General features: G+C 44.0%; 1 protein-coding gene across 1 annotated transcript in view; it reads left to right on the top strand.

Annotated features, from left to right (window-relative positions):
- Window positions 1–20,795, top strand: part of FOXP2 (forkhead box P2) — a 1,142,483-nt gene that overhangs the window by 30,336 nt on the left and 1,091,352 nt on the right. Inside the window, exon 2 of the mRNA XM_058190721.1 lies at window positions 8,163–8,366. The gene's annotated coding sequence lies outside the window, so the exon portion shown is untranslated. The remainder of the gene's footprint in view (window positions 1–8,162; window positions 8,367–20,795) is intronic.

Below are 20,795 nucleotides of genomic sequence, written 5' to 3'. Positions count from 1 at the left end.
AGGAGAGAAGAAACTTAGAACGAAGGAAAAATTTCCTGATGAAAATTAGAACAATTAACCAATAGAACCATCTGCTTCCAAAGGTTGTGAATGCTCCAACCCAGGAAGATTTTAAGAAGAGATTGGACAGCCATTTGTCTGAAATCATACAGGGTTTTCTGCCTAAGCAAGAAGACTTCCAAGGTCCCTTCCAACTCTGTCATTCTGTTCTGTTGTTCTGTTGCAGCTATGAGCAGTTTTAGAAGCAGTTGTGCAAGTATCACTTATGATAGCTACTTAATGAAAGAGGTGTTCAATTGTGTCACATCAAAGTTTATTTTTAATATGCATAACACATCTGTATAACAAGTATAGAATAAGTTATTTGAACTCTTCTGCAATGATCATTTAATATCCCCCGGGGTATTTATAAACAGAATTTATTCATTTATTTTTTGTTTGTATAATTTGGAATAGATAAAAAGTTGCAGTCCTTTCTGGAGTATGATGTCCATTTTAAAACTATTATTTTTGTAGAAATGCTTATAACTTTATATAGCCCTACATTTATAACTCGTAGCACTTTCCCCAGTTGTAAAATAAAACAGTGAAACACAGTAAAAGCTGCAAACACTGGGTCTATTATCTGCCACAAAATTTTGTCAAAACAAGATGAATGCCATTGCTTTACAAAACACAAGCAAAATAGGGGCATCTTTATGCTTCTATTACATGAATGCTTCCGCCCCTCTTAACATCTTGTGTTGAAAGATTCTGAAAATCTGTGGGTGCAAGCCATGTAAGGTTAAAATATAAAACCAGTATGAAAATGATTTTTATTTTGAAAAGGCAACTGGACTGATTTTTTTTGAGAAAAAACAAGACTTCCAATCCTGGAAGCTTCATGAGTTGTATTGAGTGCTGTGGGAGATGGAAGGACAGTTTTTTTGTTTTTTTTTATAAACAAGTTTTATTAAAAAATTTCTTTCATTATACATATTTTATGAACAGAGTGTTGACCGGGTCACATCTTATACATCGCCTTTTCCATATTCATCCCTTTTATATAAGTCTTTATCATAAAATTCATCATTTTTCACCGTGTCTTGTTATTTCTTTTTTTCCCCTCAAAAAAAACATTTTACATATTTTCAATTTTGGCCATAATATTCTTTCTGTATTTCTTTATCTTATCTTAATTTCTTCTTAATACATAATACATCAACCATATCACTATCTACCCTTTAACTCCTAATTTCTTACAATAACATCAATTAATTGTCTTATTTCTTCATTTATATTTTTGAGTTTTTATATATTTTTATATTATATTCATATATTTTTGAAAATCCCCATCTCTCTTTTTAACATTTCAATTTTGTCTCTTAATTTAACTTGTCTTCATATTTAAACCCAATTATCATTTCATATTTTATCTGCTGTTCTATTTTACTATAAGCAATATACCTCATCATATTGACTTCTTACATTAAAATCCTTTTAATTGACCTTCCACAATTAATAATATTAATACATTTCCCTTAAATCTACTAATATATATCTTATTTTCCTTCCTCCCTTCCCCTCTTTAACCATTTTCTCTTGGTCTTTCCAAAATTCCACTTCTTAGTAATTTCCTCCTTTTATCACGTTCTTTTAACTTCTTTTTCTTTTTATATTTATTATGTCTTTTCTCCTGAATCCTTTTTTTTCACTTTTAAATATATTACTTGAGTAATTCTCCCCAAGTTTTCTCCTAGTCTCTTTCCATTATTTCCTTCTTTTCCCTTTGTATAATTCTTTTGGGTGGAATATTCCCCACATCCACTCTTTTTTTGCCACTGTTAATCCCAGTGAAACCATCTAACTGCTTTTGCTTTCAATTCCTTTTCTTTCAATATTATTTTCTTGTTCCTCACTTATATTCTCTTTTTCCTGCTGTACATTCCAGCAAAATTTCCAACTATTTATTTCCATTTAGTATTCACACATATTTTTAAACATCTCAATTAATTCTACACACATCCAAGACTCCATATTGTCAATTTTAAAAATTGTTAACACTTTTACTTTATATTTAATTGAAATTCTAAAGTATAGTCTCTTTTTAATTCCAAATGGTATCCAATTAAAATATTTATCTAATCCATTCCAAATTAAAGCTTTGTTATTTTCCACAATTGTTGATAGTTGAGACCAAGCAGTTCAGGAAAACAGATACTCCTTAAAAATTCTCACAGTTTCCAGATTAAATCACGGTCACAGCTATTGTTTTTTCTTCTGTCTTCCCACCAATATTGCAGTGCTCACTTTCCACCAGGAGATGTCTCTCTCAAATCCACAATATTTTCAGAGCAACTAAGTATCCAAGCTGTCAAAAATATTTTAAATCAACATAAAGAATTCTTTTCCTTGGGTTTCTTTTTCTTTTGTTGTTCTCCAGTGAGGCTGCGGCATTGGTCAGACATGGGGTTGCTACAGCTGGATCTGCTTAGAGACTGAATCATAGTTTTTTGACCACGCCCGTTGTTCCTTCCTGTTGGGACCAGTTTCGACTCAGTCAGCCTGAGAGGAACATCTCTAGCAGATCTGGCTTCCAGCCCATTTCTGCTCGATTCTTTCAGTCTCACTGTGAGTTTTATGACCCAAAAGATTTTTTAGTTAGGAAACATATCGGTCTACCAGGCTTGCTTTTAACATCTAGCAGAGCCGTACCAGCCTACTCTTTCTATTTTTGGAACACACCAGTCCATCACCATCAAGAATTGAGGCACCGGTCTACCAATTCTCTCCAGCCAGCCACCATTTTCAGTGGCTTAGCCGCAGCCGTTTGGGCCTTTGGTGGGCACCTTTTGGGTCCTCCACGCCACCAATGAGGCAACCAGGCTCCAAAATCTATACTAACAATGAATTGGAGCACTTTATTCCAGCAGCAGCTCCGGAATTGTGCCTCCCGGCCGCCGCTGCCTACAGCGCCAATCAGCTGTAGTGCGGCCCTTTGAAGTGCCAGGGCAGGCATTTTAAGGCTTTTTGCAGCACTACCACCACCAAGAGCTTCAGGGACAGCAGCGAGGAGCCAGCGAGGTATGAGGATCATGCAACGGCTTGCAAGAATGTCTGCCAGTCTAACAACCCTTAGACCGTGCAAGCATTCGGCGCTGGGAGCTGGCACGATCTAGGTCTGACCTAGACAAGCTGCCCCTTGAGAAGCATCCACCCTGCTCACATGTGTGCTGGCTAGCCCGGTTTTACTGGCACAGCCGCCACTGTTCGGCCTACCTCATGGTGTCTTTGAGGCTTATATAACTCTGGTCGCCATCTTGGTCGCAGTAAGTACAGCATTCTAAAATGGCGGATCGTTCTACAGATAGGGAGGTGGCTGGAACTTCCACTTGCATGAAGGCTTCCTGAAAGCACAAGCATATTTCTAAGGAGAGGCCAGAGACCTTGAATGGAGACACAAGTCCTTAGAAAGGCAAGTCACAAAAGCTGTTTTACAATTGGTTACAAGGGAGGCTCATTCCCATTCTAGTAATCCTTCTCCTTCTCATAAACCTCAAATTCAGGTTTTGGGGTTCTGGCTACTACCAATCCCGCTGCCGCAAATGACTCACCACCCAACCCTCCCGTAGGGGGCCAACCTTTAGTGTGAGGTATCTAAGACTGGTAGTTTGGAGACGCTCAAAGGTGGCCTCAGTCAAGGCACTGAGAACCTTAGTCAGATCCCAGGTGGGATATCTGTTGAGGGCCATAAGTTACCAGCACCCCGTAAAAACCATCAAATGACTCAGTGCCATGTTAAGGGCTCCCCTGCGTTACCTGACAATACTGTGTAGATGGTCGCCACGTGACGTTGGATGGTGCTGTGGGCCAAGCTGCGATCCAGACCATCCTATAGAAACTCAAGCACCTGTGGAACAGAAGCTGAGAGAGGATTAACCTGGTGCGATGTGTGCACCACGGGGAAAAGGTCAGCCAGTCTGACTGTGGAACTGCGCCTTGATGCCTGAATTGTGCGAATGACCCTGTCAGAGTAATTGTCTTGCTTCAGGAGGACCCCTTCAAGTGCCAGGCGGTCATTTGGAGCCACTGGGGCTCCGGATGAAGCAGGCCCCCCTGGCAGAAAGTGGTCCTTCCTGGGGCCCTTCCATGGGAATGATGCTGAGAGACTGACAAGGTCCATGAACCAGGGTCAACGGGGCCAATGCAGGGCCACTAAGATGAGTTCTGCCTTGTCAGAGATGACCTTCCAAATTAGTGCCGGTATCAGTGGCAGTGGAGGGAAGGCATAATGTAGGCCAGATGGCCAAGGGAGGCGAAGGACATTGACCCCTTCCACTCCGGTCGTCAGAAACCTCACATAATAGCGAGGAAGTTGGTGGTTCAGGTTCAATGCAAAGAAATCGATGGCCGGAGTCCCAAACTTGCTGCATATGTCAAGGAAAATGTCTGTGTGCAGCTACCATTCGGCATTGTTCACTTGAGTACTGCTTAGATAATCTGCTTGCAGTCCCACCTGCCGGGGTAAAGGACTCCTCCATGAGTCGCCTTGAATGTGTCCACCCTTGGCAATTGATAGTGTGCCTTTGCGGCAGCGTTGTCTGTCAAGATCAGTACATGTACATGTACAGTACATGTTGATTTTGCAAAAGCGACTGAAGAAAGTGACTGAAGGCTGGATGGATTGCCTTCAACTCCAGCCAGTTGATCGGATTGGTGAGGTTGTTGGATGACAAGCGACCTTGTGCTACTTGGGAGTTGAGGTGAGCTCCCCAGCCAAAGAGACTGGCGTCCATTGTAAGATTGAGTCTCTGGGGTTTCTTGAAAAGACACCCCTTGTCCAGGGAAGGTGATGTCCACCAGTGTGTCGTGTCCCACTCCTCCGCTGATGGCCGGGTCAGGGAAATCTGAATCAGGTGTGCCTCTGCAGCTCTTCCAAAGTCCTAGCAAAGTCCTCAGGGCAGGCAGGAGACCAGAAAGTGACTTCAGCAAGATACGTTTAGACTTTGCCTGACTCAGAGACTGCCAGAAAGCAGATCCTTTATATAGGCCATGGGGTGTGGCTCCATGACTCAGCACTTATCCAGGCCTACCCCTCCCTTCCTTCTGTTGCCTCCGCCTATCAAGTCTTCTGACGCGAGGGTCACTCCAATCGGCAGCTGTTGGTAATTGACCTTCCTCAGGCTCACATGCTGTGGAGGAGGGGGAGGGGTCTAGTTGCTCCATTTGCCTGGGCATGGAGCCAGAGCTGGGGCCGGGAGATGCCCCCTCCTCAGCCTGTCTGGGCATGGAGCCAGGGCTGGGGCCGGGAGGCATGCTAGGACATTCTTCAGCGTTCGGAAGCAGATAAGCAGACCTCGGCTGTGGTGGTGAGATCGGACAAGACACAACACAGTGTAGAGATCTCCTGACTTGGAGAGGAACCCTGACTTTGGTTAAGGTGTGAGACCTTCGCACTCGTTGAAAAGGAAGTAAGAACCACAGGAGGTGCCGAGCATGCAGTCATGCCCAGGGAACAATCTGCATGCATGAGACCATCTTGCCCAGCAACTTGGACAAGGTGGCGAGAGGAACCAGTGGATTCTTGTGAATCTGAGATATCAGGTCCTGTATGTCGGCCCTCCTTTCCAGAGATAGGTATACTTTTCCCTGCGCAGTGTCGATGATGGCGCCCAGATGGATGATCTTGGTGACCAGAATCAGATGGCTCTTCTTGTAATTGACCAGGAAGCCGTGGTCAAGTAAGGTCTGAATCATGAGATTGAGATCCTGCTGAGCTTTGCTGAATGACTGTGCTTGGATTAAGGTGTAGTCCAAGTATGCTTGGAGTCTTATCGGCTTCAGCCATAGATGCACTGCCACAGTTGCCAAGAACTTCGTGAAGCACAGTGGGGCTGAGGCCAGGCCAAAGGGAAGAGCTCTGTATTGTAGATGCCTGCCTGCATAGCAAAAGCGAAGGTACTTTTGATGGACTGGCAGAATAGGAATGTTGAGGTAGGCCTCCATGAGGTCCATTGAGACCAGAAAGTCGTTGTGGCGAATGACCTGCAGTATCAACATTAGTGGACACATTTTGAACCGTCGGTATGTGATGTGGGTATTGAGGGATTTTAAATCTAGAATCGCCTTCCACACACACCCCCGAACACTTTGGTACAACAAATAGAGTGGAATAATAGCCCTGCTTCCACTGGCTTTTTGGAACCTCCTTGATAGCTCAAATCTGGAGGAGATGCTGAACAGCCTGTTCCATAAGCTTTTGTCTGGTCCTGTGGTTTGAGATTGGACACTGTAAGAAGTGGCTTGGGGGTTCGGAGATAAAATCTAGGGGAAGGCTGAATTTGACTATGGAGAGGACCCAAAGGTCCAAGGTTGTGAGTTCCCACCTGTCCACCAAGGGGGACCTGCTCAAGGTGACTCATGGAGGAATCACCTCAGAATGTGGGCCAAGAGCAACATCCTCTCCATTCAGGCGGAGCACATCGCGAGGACTGAAAACACCCAAGCAGATTATCTAAGCAGGACTCAAGTGGACAATGCCAAATGGTAGCTGCACACAGACATTTTCCTTGACATATGCAGCAAGTTTGGGACTCCGGCCATGAACCTCTTTGTGTTGAACCTGAACCACCAATTTCCTCGCTATTATGCGAGGTTTCTGACGACCGAAGTGGAAGGGGTCAATGTCCTTCGCCTCCCTTGGCCATCTGGCCTACATTATGCCTTCCCTCCACTGCCACTGATACCGGCACTAATTCGGAAAGTCATCTCTGACGAGGCAGAACTCATCTTAGTGGCCCCGCATTAGCCCCGTTGACCCTGGTTCATGGAGCTTGTCAATCTCTTAGCATCATTCCCATGGAAGGGCCTCAGGAAGGACCACTTTCCACCAGGGGGGCCTGCTTCATCCGGAGCCCCAGTGACTCCAAATGACCGCCTGGTACTTGAAGGCGTCCTCCTGAAGCAAGACAATTACTCTGACAGGATCATTTGCACCATTCAGGTGTCGAGGTGCGGTTCCACAGTCAGACTGTACAACACCATCTGGCTGACCTTTTCCTGGTGGTGGGCGTCGCACCAGGTTAATCCTCTCTCAGCTTCTGTTCCACAGGTGCTTGAGTTTCTATAGGATGGTCTGGATCGCGGCTTGGCCCACAGCACCATCCAACGTCATATGGTGACCATCTCCACAGTATTGTCAGGTAACTCAGGGGAGCCCTTAACATGGCACTGAATCATTTGATGGTTTTTACGGGGCGCTGGTAACTTATGGCCCTCAATAGTTCACAGATATCCCACCTGGGATCTGACTAAGGTTCTCAATGCCTTGATTGAGGCCCCCTTTAAGCCTCTCTGAACTACCAGTCTTAGGTACCTCACACTAAAGGTGGCATTCCTAGTTGCCATAATGTCCACTCAATGTATCTCAAAGCTAACAGCTCTTTCCATCAGGGAGGACCTCTGTGTGTTCCATCCCAACACAGTAGTCTTGAGAGTGGACCCTTCATTCATTCCAAAGATTAATTCTTGGTTTTACAGGGCCGAGGAAGTAGTGCTTCCTAATTTCTGCCCCAGGCCATCTCATGTGTTAGAGCGACGATGGCACACACTAGACATAATTTAATTTATATTAAAAGAACTGCCACATCCAGGAAATCTGGCATTATTTGTCTCCTTTTTACCAAGTTCCCTTGGGACTAAGGTTTGTTCCTTTACCATTGATCACTGGATTAGAGCTTGTATCGACTGATCAGGTCCAGGTGCTTCCTGTTCCCAGATGCATCACGGCCCACTCCACATGGAGCACGGCTACATCTGTGGCCTGGACCACGCAGGCCTCCCTTGAGGAGGTCTGCCAGGCTACCTGGTCTATTCCTTCACCTTTCATCTGCCATTATAAGTTGGATGTTTTTGCTTCTACAGAAGCATCCTCCAGAAGAATAGTCTTGCAGCAGGTGCATCATGCAGGGGCCACTCCAGGCCCTTCGACATCCTGCCCTTAGGACTACCAGTAGCTTTGGTATGTCCCTTGTCTGACCAATGCCGCAGCCTCACTGGAGAATGGGTGTTGGTCCTACCTGAACGCCGATTCTCGTTGGGGCTGTGGCATTGGTCAGCCCCTCCCTTCCTGCTCAGGGCCTGTTGCTGATTTGTCTCTAATGTTGAAGGCATTTTTCTTCCAGATGGAGACGTTCTATTCTGCCCTGCCTTTGACGGAGTTTCTTCCAGATGGAGATTTTCTTCTGACCTGTCTTCACCAAAACTGGGCCCAACAGGAAGGAACAAGTGGCGTGGTCAAAAATCTATGACTCAGTCTCTAGGCAGATCTGGCTGTAGCAACCCCATGTCTGACTGATGCCGCAGCCCCAATAAGAATCCACGTTCAGGTAGGACCAATGCCCATTTTTAGTTTCTCCAAATTCAATTTTAAATCCATATATACAATTTCCTTTCTTGGGCTTTAGTATTTTAACTTCCTCTTTGTTCTTTTCCTTCAAATGCCAAAACTTTCAAAAATATTTTAATCCATATAAAAAGCACCTTTCCTCTGGTTTCTTTTTCTTTTATTATTTTTAATTTCTCCAAATCCAATTTTAAATCCAGTTGTAAAATTTTCTTTATTGGGCTTTAGTATTTTAACCTCCTCTTTGTTCTTCTCCCTCCATTAACTTTCCCAAGTGCCAATTAGCTGTGCATTTCTGCTCTGGGACACCTTTTAAGGATGTTAAAAATTTTCTTTTTTACCTGTGAGTTAGCCAATCACTCCTTCAGACACCGTTCCTGCACAAACAACTTAGTTCGGTTGCCCCAGCTTCAGAGCGATCATTTTTCAATGGCCGCTGCCTCAGTTTGAAGAGCAGCCTCCGACCTTTCAAGGAACTTGCCTGTTCCTCTTGGTAGTCTGAGGCACCTCTCCTTCACCATCCGTATAAGATGGTTCTGGTCCAAAGACCCCCCGATATCAGTTTGTCTGGCTGGATTTTCGTGGGGCTTGTTGGAGCCTGCTATTTCTCCAGCCGGTCTCGCGATGCTTCCGGTTTCTCCGGAAGGACAGTTATTGACAGTTGAGATTATTTGGTAGGAAGGGGAAATAAAAATATGTGTGCACAATTATTGGGCAACTATTAGTGTGCAGAATTATTATGCAATTAAATGAAAAATGAAAATTTTCCCATCTCATTTATTTTCATCTGTTAAAATGAGAATAATAAACAACTCAAAATTTACAAATAAAAAATTCTGACAGTTAAAAAAACACACCAGTGACCAGTTTAGCCACTCTTCTTTTAGCAACAGTCATAAACTTTCCATTCATGGAGACTGTCAGTTTCTTGATCTATTGACGATCAACTTTATGTGCAGCAGCAACCACAACCTCCAAGACACTGTTCAGATGGTGTATTGTTTTCCTTCACCATAAAATCTTCCATTTAAGAAGAGCCCACAAGTTCTCAATAGAGTGAGGATCAGGTGAAGAAGGGGGACATGTCATTATTCTTTCATCTTTAAGGCCTTTACTGGCTAGCCACACAGTAGAGTATTTTCATGCATGCAATGGAGCATTGTCCTGCATAAAAATCAAGGTCTTCTTGAAAGGTGCAGACTTTTTCCTGCACCATTGCTTGAAGAATGTGTCTTCTAAAAACTGGCAAGTAGGTTTGGGAGTTGATTTTGAGTTCATCTTCAACCCGAAAATGTCCAACTAGTTCATCTTCAATAATACTAGTCTATATCAGTACATCACTTCTACCTTGTGGGCATCTGCGTCGAAATGGAGCTGTGTGCCCATTACTGATCCAGCCATGGGCCCATCCATCTGGTCCATCAAGAGTCACTCTTATCTCATCAGTCCATAAACCCTTTGAAAAATCTGTCTTTAGCTATTTCTTGGCCCAGTCTTGCCATTTCAACTTACGTATCTTGTTCAGTGGTAGTTGGGTTTCAGCCTTCCTTACCTTGGCCATGTCTCTGAGCACTGAACCCCATGTACTTCTGGGCACTCCAGATAGGTTGCAGCTCTGGAAAATGACAGCAGTGGAGGATAATGGGTTCCTGGTAGCTTCATTTTGATTCTTCTTAAATCTTTGTCAGTTAAAGTGTATCTTTTTTTCTCAACACATTTTTTGCGACACTGTTGACTGCTAGCAACAAAATGTTTGATGGTTCTGTGATCGCGCTCCAATATCTTAGGAATTTAAAGAGTACTGAATCCCTCTGAAAGACTTTACAACTTTTGACTTTTTAGAGTCCGTTAAATTTCTTTTTTGCCCATTTTGCCTGAGGAAAAGAAGCTGCTTAATTATTATGCACATCTTGATATAGGGTATTGATCTCCTTAGGACATACCCTCTCTCATTACACAAATACACATCACCTGATCTGCTTATATCCACTAAGCATTTAAGTTTATATACAGCTTGGAGGTGGAAAATATGCATACAAAGGATGATATGGTCATATTCACTTGCCTAATAATTGTGAACACGGTGAACACTTAATAAAATGTTGAACTACTTTTTTTGTCAGCAATCAAGCTGGTTCCTTTTGAACTATTTGCAGCTTCTAAGTCATCTTCAGATGTGGCCCTTGAAAAATACATTGTTAAATGATGATGGCATCATTGCAAAAGCATCCTGAATGTAAATGGCACATGACAGTTACTCAGCTAAAACTGAGTGAGTGAAGCTGTTTACGATACTACAATGAAGTAACCATAGGTTGGCTAGTCTTCTATGAACACTGACTTTTTTTTTACTTTTAATGACCCTGTAATTACATCGGGTTGGAGTTGGGGTGGCTAAATAAATAGCTTGAGTGTTTACTGGCTGGATGCCCTTCCTGACGCTTATGCAGAGTTCGCAGCAGACAATTACTCGTTGTGCCCAGAGAGAAATATCTGCCACTTCCTAGGATCAAATTTACAGCATCTTGAACATGAGGCGAGAACCCAACCTCTAGGCCACCACACTGCTCTCTGCACACACTGTTTAGATTAATCTATTTAGGGAACACTGTAAAATGGTGCATTCCACCCACCCCTTTAGACCAGGGATGTCAAACTCATGGCCTGTGGCCCAGATGCATCACGCACTAAATACGCCCACCCCTATTCTCCCAGTCAGTGGGAACGCCTGTCAGGATGGGTGATATCTCGTGCCTGCTCAATAGGACCAAGTCTGCTGAAACTTTATTTAAGCCCCGCCTCTTCCTGTATCCTCCAGCTTTTCGACTCAGTCTTGCAGGGACCGGACAGGTCTATCTCTTCTCTCTCCGAGTGGAAGAATTTCTCAAACAATTGCTAAGGATTTTTTTTCTTCTTTTTTTCTTTCTCCTCCGGACCACCAAGGAGTTGTGATACCGGTGAGAAGGGCTTTGCCTGATTCCGCCAACTGCCGCACGGAACGGCACAGGACTGCCAGCTGGCAGATCCTGCAAGGGGAAAGGAGATACCCCCTTTAGGCCCATTTCTACCTCTTCATGGAGGGCCACTGCGCAGCAATCCAAACGGGGGGTTTTCTCTGCTGCCGTTTGGGCACAAAGCATTTTCTGTGCCTTCCTTGACTGATCGCGCTAGAGCCGGACGGCGAGTGATTGCGCTTCGGAGCCGTGAAAGTTTTCCAAGCTTCTCCATTCCAACCAGCTTGCCAGATCGTGAGTAAAGCGGCTTCGCCCCCCCTTTCTTTTGGTGAGCTTTTCGGCCATATTGTAGTTGGGGAATTCAAAATGGCGGATGCAACTCAATCCACCTCCAAGAGCCACAGCAGCCATTCCTCTGACCCAGGACAGGGTTCTTCTTCCTCCCACAGGGATGCTAGCTCCCATTCCAAGGCCCATAAGGTGAAATCTTCCAGGGCAGCCAGGACAGAAGAGCGCAGGCATAAAGCCCTGGAATGGGTCAGTAACAAGGCCCAACTCCAATCAGCAGACCATGTCCTTGCCTCCCCCCCATCGGAGCCTCCAGCTCCTCCTTCCAGAGGCCATAGCCCAGCCAGGGCTTCTTCAACACACGGGGGATCTACAGCTTGGTCTCCTGACCGTTTACCTACCTCAGTTCAACAATCTCCAGCCAGTTTGGGGCCCTTATTCCAACCTCTTCCTGACATTCCCGCAGTTCAAGCGGCTTCCCCACCCCAAGGATTGGTGTCTCCAGCCCGCCTGATCTGGGTCATATGATAACAGAAGCCATTAAGCAAGGCTTTGCCCAGTGTATGCATTCCAGCTCATCTCCAGTAGTGGGAGACTATTCCTCCAGAATGATTCAGAGCCAAGCTTCAGCTGACCTGGGGGAATCCAGTCATTATCAGGAACAAGAGCTGGAAGCTCAGGGATCCTTATCTGATGAGGAATTGAATAGAGACATGTCCTTATCTGATGATGAGGGTTTGGAACCGGATCAGCCATCATTCATAGGCTTATTCAAGCAGCAATTATTTCGCTCTCTCCTTTTCAAAGCTCAAAACACCACCAGATTGGGAGTTGTTCCCCGTCCCACAAGATCTCAAGCAGAGACAGATACAACCAAAGCTCTTTTTGTGGAGCCCTCGGTAGAAACCGAAATGGTACCGGCTCCAAAGTTATTTGAAGACGTAGTTCAACGTCAATGGGCATTTCCAGGATCTGGCCCCAATCCAAATGGTATGGACAAGAGGCTTTACAATGTAGCCCATAATTTGGAAACATTAATGTAGCCCATAATTTGGAAACATTGCTAACGAAACGTTACGCCCTGAAGATAAACGGGCGGAAAAGCTGCTCATCAAAGGGCACCAAGCGGCAGCATGGGCGGTCAAAGCTGCCTCAGCAGTCTCTTTCTTTGATAATTCCTCCTTGCTGTAGCTAAAACAACTGTAGGATCGGATCCCAGCGGCTGATGTAAGGTCCCATCAGGATCTTAACAAAATCAGGGCATCATTAGAATATTCGGCCGATGCCACCCTGAATGCTGCCCGTTTTGCGGCCAGAGCCATAGGTACATCAGTGGCTTCAAGATGCCTTCTCTGGCTCCGCAACTGGCAAGCCGATGCCTGAAATAAATGGCGCCTAGCAGCAGCTCCCTATTCAGGGGACAAGCTTTTTGGAGCTCCATTAGAACCACTTCTAGTAGAAACGAGGGACAAAAGAAAAATTCTACCATCCGTTTCCAGAAGAAGTGAAACTCGTCTTCAACCATATGGCCGAATCCAGTCCTTTCGAGCCACGGAGTCATTCTTCGGACATAGCTCCCAAAGGTTACCATCATCCAGAGGCACTCAATCTTCCGACTTCCAGGTCAGACAGGGTGCTAGATTCCCTTCCCGTAAGGCATACAGGGGAGGAAGCTGGCGTCCCTTTAGGCACAACAAATAATTATACCTCTCTTCCAGTTGGCACACATTTGCCCAATTTGCGGACAACTAGGACCAAATAACCTGTCATGTCCCACTCCTCCTCTGACGGCCGGGTCTGGAAAGTCTGTCTCAAACGTGGCCACGAAGCCTCTGCAGCTTTGCCAAAGTCCTGTCAGAGTTCTCAGGGCAGGCAGGAATCCAAGGTGTGACTTCAGCAACCAGATTAGACTTTGCCTGACTCAAAGAATGCCAGAAAGCAGATCCTTTATATAGGCCATGGGGTGTGGCTCTATGACTCAGCACTTATCCAGGCCTGCCTCTCCCTTCCTTTTGCTGATGTCGCCTCTCCATTCTCTGGAAGCGGGGATCTGTCCACCCTCCAGCTGCCGGCAATTCTAGCTCATGACTGGCTTCATGCGCATCATGCTCACACGCTGTGGGGGGGTTATTTGTTCAGTCTGTCTGGGCATGGTGCCAAGACTGGGGGCTGGAGGCATGCCAGGCCATTCATCTGCACTATCAGTCTCTGGCTGAGATAACAGGAGATGAGAGGGGCCCGGCTGCGGAGAGCGGGACGGGCGAGGCACAACATAACCTCTGATTCATGGGTCAAATCCACTATCCGAGAGGGCTTATCCCTCAAATTTTCCTCCACATCCCTGGAGGGGGGGTTTTCTACAATGCCCTGTCTCACATAACCTTTCTAAAAGGGCATTAGTTGAATCTGCCATTAAACATCTGCTTAGCATCTGTGCCATTGAGCCGGTTCCAACAGATCAAAAAGGGCTGGGATTCCACTCCCGTCTATTTATTGTGAAAAAGTCCTCGGGAGGTTGGAGGGCAGTTCTTGATTTGAAATCACTCAACCGGTATATCATGTACCGCCAGTTTAAAATGCATTCCCTTTCCTCCATTTTGGAGAGCATTCGGCCGGGAGACTTCCTTTCGTCTATCGACTTAACGGAAGCCTATCTCCACATTCTAATCCATCCAGGGCATCTCAAATTTCTCCGGTTTGCTTATGCAAGCCACCATTTCCAATACAGGGCTCTCCCATTTGGCCTCTCATCAGCTCCAAGAGTCTTCACCAAAATCATGGCAGCCCTTATGGCACATGTACACTCCTTCCCTATAAGGGTGTAAGCATACCTGGATGATATTCTCATCCAGTCTGATTCCCTCCAGTCTGCTAAACACGATCTGGAGGTGACCATTCACATACTCCAAATCCATGGATTCTCCATTAATTGGACCAAGAGCCACCTCTCTCCATCCACCAGAATACTCCATCTAGGGTCAGTCATAGACTCTTCTTCCTCCATGGTATTTCTTTCGGAAGACCGCAAGTCAAGCCTTTCTCACCTGGCCAATCACTGCCGCGTTCACGCGCGGTCCTCCTAACTCCAACTGTCCCAACTGCTAGGGAAAATGGTTTCCTCTTTCGGAATCGTTCCATGGTCTCGTCTACACAGCCGCCTTCTGCAGTGGTATCTCCTGCCTTATCAGAGAAGCCGGCGCAGCACATCCCGGTTGAAGGTCACACTCCCTCCAGATGTTTCGGACTCTCTAGCCTGGTGGTCTTCCAATGCCATAACCAAGGGCAGCTGCTTCCGGGCTCCACCCAGAACCACCATCACCAGAGCCTGGCTGGCTGGGAGGCTCACTCAGGGCAGCATCTGGTGCAGGGCCGCTGGTCCCAGCAGGAGAGCAATCTACCTATCAACATCTTGGAACTCAGGGCCATTTTTCTAGCCCTCCACAGCTTCAGTCACCTGATAACAGGGCACGATGTCCTCGTGCTTATGGACAATACCACCACGAAAGCGCATGTAAACAAACAAGGGGGGACCCATTCAATAGCTCTAATGCAAGAGTCCTTACGCCTCAGCCTTTGGGTGGAATCTCACCTAAATTCAATCACAGCGGACTACATCACAGGGAGTTCGAATATCCAGGCAGACTCCCTCAGCCGCAACTCCATCGACCCAGCGGAGTGGTCACTACATCCCAATTTGTTCCAGATTCGGACTTCCAGCTGTGGACTTATTTGCCTCCAGAATCAACCATCAGGTTCCCAGGTTTTACTCCAGATATCCAATCCTGGGGACCGAGGCAGTGGATGCTCTCCACCATCCGTGGCCTCTAGCCCTCCTTTATGCCTTCCCTCCCTTGCCACTGATCCCGAAGGTGATAACCAAGCTTCTCCTCCACAAAGCAGAATTCATACTAGTAGCTCCAGCATGGCCCAGGAAACCTTGGTATGTGGACCTCCTCAGACTCTCTGTCACTCCGTCCTGGCGAATTCCGGACAGCAGGATGTGTCTAACTCAGGGGCCTCTCAGATACCCCAATCCCCAATGGTTCCATCTAACCGTGTGGAGGTTGAGCGGGACCTCCTAAGGTCTTTCAACTTGCCAGAAGGCATCATTACTACGCTACAAGCATCTCACCGCGAATCTACAACCAGAATCTAGGGGCCGGGATAGCTCAGGCAGTAGAGAAGCCTGTTATTAGAACACAGAGCCTGCAATTACTGCAGGTTCGAGCCCGGCCCAAGGTTGACTCAGCCTTCCACCCTTTATAAGGTAGGTAAAATGAGGACCCAGATTGTTGGGGGGGCAATAAGTTGACTTTGTAAAAAATATATACAAATAGAATGAGACTATTGCCTTATACATTGTAAAGCCGCCCTGAGTCTTCGGAGAAGGGTGGGGTATAAATGTAAACAACAACAACAAAAATCTATGAGGCCACGTGGCAGATCTTTTCATCATAGTGCGTCTCTCGTTCCGTCAGACCAATAGAGGCTTCTGTCTTCCACATCCTCCAATTTCTCCAGATGGGATTCGAGAAGGGTCTTTCCCCTAACACACTACGACGACAAGTGTCGACACTCTCCTCCATCATGGGTGGATGGTTGTTATTGGCGGCAACTAAGGACCCCTTATTCGGCACTTCCTCAGGGGGCCTTCTAACCTTCGTCCACCAACTATCCATCATTTTCCAACATGGCGTCTTAATGTGGTGCTCACTGCCTTAACAAAGTCTCCCTTTGAGCCCCTCAGGGAGGTCTCATTATGGTTCCTCTCTCTGAAAGTTTCTTTCCTCATAGCTATTACATCAGTAAGGCGCGTTTCCGAGCTGGCAGCGCTGTCCATCAGGAAGGAGCTTTGCATTTTCTACACCAATCAGGTGGTACTCAGGTTGGACCCCACATTCATTCCCAAAGTTAATTCAGTTTTCCCCAGGACGCAAGAAATAGTTCTTCTGGATTTTTGTCCTTCACCAGAATATAGGCTAGAACTCATGTGGCACACTTTGGATGTGCGCCGGGCCCTCAAAATTTATCTGCAATGCACAGCTCCATTCCGGAAGTTGGAGGCTATGTTTGTGTCCTTGCTCACTGGCTCATTAGGCACCAAAGCAGCATCCAGGTCTCTTAGTCGATGGATCCGGGCTACGATAGCCACAGCCTGTCAACTCCAGGGAATCCCAGTTCCAAGATACATATCAGCACACTTCACGAGCAGTGCAGCCACATCGGCGGCTTGGAGTTCACAGGCGTCTCTCCACGAAATATGTAGAGCAGCAACCTGGTCTTCACCTACACCATTTATACGACACTATCGTCTTGATGCCTATGCGTCGGCTGATGCTGCATTCGGCAGGAGAGTCTTGCAGCAGATCATTCCCGACTATCTGTCGCGGAACCAGGACCTTCCCTCCCTAACAGGACAACAGGCGTTCCCACCAACTGGGAGAATGGGCGTTGACTTACCTGAGACGCCCCTTCTTGGTGAGGTGGGAACGCCTGTCAGTCCCACCCTGGCGTTCGGCTTCGGTTGGTGGTGGTGGTGGGAGGTTACTAATTGTTGTCTGTGCTAGTGCAAGGTTTTTTGTTTTTTTTTAATTGAAAAAGTTTTAACAAACAAAAACATTTTTCCCCCTTCCCCCCCGCAAAACCCCCTTCCCCCCCTTCCTTCCCCCCCCCCCCGGCTTCCTGGGTCAACCACAAGGTATTGTTATACATAAACCAAACATAAATAAAATTTTCCCCTTCTAATCCAATTAACCTCATCCAAATCTTTTCATTTCCTAACCCCCCCCATTATATAAATAATACATCCTAATTATTCAAAGGCAATCTGATATCTCTTAATCTGATATCTGTTTTGTAAATAATCAATCCATTTTTTCCATTCAATTAAATATCTTTCCTGCGTATTGTCTTTCAAAAAGGCTGAGATTTTAGCCATCTCAGCCAAGTTAGTAATTTTCAATATCCATTCTTCTATTGTAGGTAACTCTTTTTTCTTCCAATATTGTCCAATCAACAGCCTTGCTGCTGTTATTAAGTTCAAAATCAATTTAATCTCAGTCACTGTACAATCCGTTATAATTCCCAAAAGGAAAAATTGCGGCAGGAACTTTATCATCTTCTTCAGGACATTTTGAATAATCCACCAAATTCTTATCCAAAAGGCCTTGATTTTCTTACAAGTCCACCAAATATGAAAATATGTAGCGTCATCACAATCACATCTCCAACATTTCGCTTGAATATCAGGATACATACATGATAATTTTTTGGGATCTAAGTGCCATCTATAAAACATCTTATAAAGATTTTCCCTTAGATTCTGTGCTTATGTAAACTTAACATTTCTAACCCAGATTTTCTCCCATGTTTATTTATTTATTTATTATTTATTTATTTATTTACATTTATATCCCGCCCTTCTCCGAAAACTCAGGGCGGCTTACATTGTGTAAGGCAATAGTTTCATCCATTTGTATATTATATACAAAGTCAACTTATTGCCCCCCCAACAATCTGGGTCCTCATTTTACCTACCTTATAAAGGATGGAAGGCTGAGTCAACCTTGGGCCTGGTGGGACTCGAGCCTGCAGTAATTGCAAGCAGCTGTGTTTAATAACAGGCTTCTTACAGCCTGAGCCACACCGCGTTACCAACATTATTGGTTCCTGAATATTCTGTGCCCATTTTATCATACAGTCCTTTACCAAATCCTTTTCTGAATCTATTTCAAGCAACACATTGTACAATCTCTTTATATGCTCCTGGGTCTGATTTCTAATTTGCTTTATTAAATTTTCCTCCCTTGCATTATACCAATTTTTTGATCTTCTTTCCATCTAACACTTAGTTGCCCATATTGAAACCAAGTATAATTCCTCCCTTCTTCATTTAATACCTGTAATGATTTTAATTGCAAGCTACCTCCTTCAGCATACAAAAGTTCTTTATAAGTAATCATTTCCTGTTTCTGTTCTATATTTATATTCTCTATTGCATGTCTGGGGTTCGCCCATATAAGAATCTCATAGTTTAGTTTATAGGAATATTTTTTCCAGACCCGCAAAAGAGCACTTCTCAACACATGACTCTTAAAAGCCCTATCCACTTTTTTTCATAAAATAAATACGCATGCCATCCATATAATAAGTCATAACCTTCTATATTCAAAATTCTTTCCTCCGTTAAATTAAACCAGTCACTTATTACTGAAAGGGCTACTGCTTCATAATATAGTTTAAAATTAGGCATTTTTAGGCATAAGTCCTGAATTATTTTCATTTTAACTCTTGCCTTTTTACCTTGCCATATAAATTTATTAATCCCACTCTGCCAATCCTCCAAGTTTTTATCTTTCTTAATTATTGGTATCATCTGGAACAGAAACAAATATCTAGGTAACACATTCATTTTGATAGCCGCTATCCTCCCCAATAGCAATAAGCTGCAGTTTTTTCCAGACTCATGTCATTCTGAACTTTTTGCCATAGCAAGTCATAATTATTCTTATAAAGTTTCTTGTTCAATGAGCTAATATAAACCCCTAAGTATTTAACCTTTTTTACCACCTCAAATCCTGTTATTTCCTCTAATTTTTGTTTCTGTTGTTTAGAATCCTGATACCTTTCCATATTTATCAATCGTTTCCAATAATAGCAAATAGATTATTGTTAGTTTTACAAGAAAGAATTCATACTGATCAATCTGGTTTTATAAAAGGGAGGCAAATGAGGAATAATGTTAGACAGATTATTAATATATTTGAATATTTGGAAAAGAAGAATACTTAGCAGCACTTATTTTTTTGGATGCGGAGAAGGCCTTTGATCGATTGCATTGGGATTTTTTATTTAAATTAATAGAGAAAATGCAATTTGGAGATTGCTTTGTTAGAATAATTAAAGCGATTTATGGAGAGCAAACAGCTCAGATTATAATAAATGGTAGTCTGACAGAAGTTATTAAGATTTCGAAAGGAACGAGACAGGGATGTCCTTTATCACCACTATTGTTTGTTTTGACTCTGGAACCATTATTGGATAAAATACGAGAGTTAACGAAAATAGAGGGAATTAAAATTAGACAATATGAGTACAAAGTTAGAGGTTTTGCAGACGACTTAGTGGTTACTTTAACAAATCCTATAAATTCAAGTAGATCTTTGTAAGAAAGGTTTTTTTAATTACATCTGATTTAAAAGCATTACAGAATAAGTTGAGATTTGTGATATTTAAGAATTTAAGAGATAATTAATAGAATAATTATTAATGATGTCTTGGGGAAACTGAGAGAATTATGTTAAATATGAAATTGAAACTGAAATGGTATCTAAGAGGAAACTATGTTGATCTTTTTTGTTTCTCTTGGGTATTGGGCTATGAAATAACAATTGTCTTGATGAAATTAAAACTACTGTTATATTTGGAAAGAAGGAGGGTAGGGTAAAGAGGGGGTTAAAATATGAGGACTAGACTTGATTTAAATATTGATTTCAGAATGGGGGGATGGAACAGATTTTTTGATAGGTATGTGCAAATAATAATTTTAAGAGGGAGAAGGAAATATATTGGATATAATACAGGGGGGGTTTGAAATTGAATTACATTTAATGACGTATCTGACTGATATCCTGTTCAAAATTGATTTATTTTTTTTTAAATAAATAACTTTTTTCAAAAAACTCAAAAACCAACTTTCACACTTTACACACACACAACACAATACAGCAGACTCACACACAATGTAAAATCAGCTGCACTTCACCCAAAATGGCCCCTGCAACAAGCAGGAACCTCACACAGCCACAAAAAGCTCAAAAACCAACTTTCACACTTTACACACACACACACACACACACAACACAACTGACTCTCTCTCACATACACACACACAAAATGCCATATACAGCTTTGTGAGATTTTGTGTGTTTGTGCAGTTAGAGTGAAACACTAAGAAACACACCAAATCTCAGAAAACTGCACAAATATTTTATTTTATTATTTTATTTTATTTATATTTTTTAGATCAGGGGTCTCCAACCTTAGTAATTTTAAGATTTGTGGACTTCAATTCCCAGAGTTCCTCAGCCAGCAAAGCAGGCAGATGAGTTGCTGACTGATGAGATAGATTTCAGGCAGGCCGCTTCAGTTGGTAGCTGATGCAACTGATT

The sequence above is a fragment of the Ahaetulla prasina genome, chromosome 7 (assembly GCF_028640845.1).
Source record: "Ahaetulla prasina isolate Xishuangbanna chromosome 7, ASM2864084v1, whole genome shotgun sequence".
NCBI lineage: Eukaryota > Metazoa > Chordata > Lepidosauria > Squamata > Colubridae > Ahaetulla > Ahaetulla prasina.
The sequence above is the reverse complement of the archived record's forward strand: the minus strand, read 5'-3'. Positions and strand labels throughout refer to the sequence as shown.